The sequence below is a fragment of the Peromyscus eremicus genome, chromosome 6, assembly GCF_949786415.1.
Source record: "Peromyscus eremicus chromosome 6, PerEre_H2_v1, whole genome shotgun sequence".
Taxonomy (NCBI): domain Eukaryota; kingdom Metazoa; phylum Chordata; class Mammalia; order Rodentia; family Cricetidae; genus Peromyscus; species Peromyscus eremicus.
Window position 1 is genome coordinate 13,218,819 of NC_081421.1, and position 1,107 is coordinate 13,219,925.

Consider the following 1,107-nt stretch of genomic DNA (forward strand, 5'->3'; position numbering starts at 1 on the left):
ACCTGCCCTTGAGTTGGCCATAGGACCAGGGCGGGGAAGGCCCTCTAATCTGGGGTTAGACATAGGCCTTGGGCCTGGAAGAGCCCCTGTTCTAGGTTTTAAACCTGGTCCTGGTCCTAGTCCCAGTCCCCAAAAGCCACCTGGCCTCAGGAAAGAAACTGCACCTGTCCAGTAGGGTTCATTCCTCTTGGAAAGGAAGCCGTGCTTGGGTTATGAGCACCAGCAGGAAAATGTGCTCCATTTGAAGCCAATGAGCCTGATGAACTTGGAAAAGAAGTTGGATTCCTTGGAAATGGAGCCAGGTTTCCACCAAGAGAACCTGCTGCCACAAGGAAAGGATCTGAGTTCACACCCATTGGGTGGCCTATGTTCATAACAGGCCCTCCCTGTGGTCCCAGGGAACCGTCCAGCCATCCTGGAGGTGGCAACGGAGCACAAGTCGAAGGAGTTGGCTGCTCTCTAAGGATAATCCGGAGTTCTTTCATACTTTCTTGGGGACGTTGGTGATAATAGGCTTAGGGCGAGTTTTGAAAAGTACCAGGTGCAGTCTCTTGACCAAGCTCATCACAGTCCTGCTCCCCAGGAATGTTTTTGACAAGGACTGCAAAAGATTTTTCCAGGTAGATGATTTTCCCATATAGAATATGATGCCCCACGATCAGCACAGGCATTCCCTCAGTGGCTGGTGCCAAGTAGGTCTCCCAGGAGGTTTCTAGCTAATCCGGTAGCGAGCCTCGACCTCCCCCTGTAGTTCGATCAGCATCCATTCTGCCAGGCCTCCAGCCCCTGTACTGGAAATAACAATTGGCACCATGAGCCTTCCTTCTTTAAAAAAGCAACTGAAAAATTGCAACGGTGGCCGCCGGGTTGCCAACCGGTGACTACCGAACCTCCCACCGTCATTGCCACCACAGCGACCCATATTTACACATTTTTACCATGGTTCCTTTTGTTATCCTCAGGGGATTCACATCTGATCCAAAGAGCTCTTTCAGCGAGGGAGTGTTGTATCCAGAGTCCCCCAAAGACCACCAAGAGACCGATGCAAAAACAAAGAGTCTTTTTACTATTACAGTTAACCCGGGACTCTCCGTTTGTCTGACGCAG

The 1,107-nt window shown here is 50.9% G+C and overlaps 1 pseudogene; it reads right to left on the minus strand.

Annotated features, from left to right (window-relative positions):
- Positions 1-209: 209 nt before the first annotated feature.
- On the minus strand, positions 210-814 carry LOC131912360 (chromosome transmission fidelity protein 8 homolog; annotated as a pseudogene).
- Between the last annotated feature and the right edge of the window lie 293 nt (positions 815-1,107).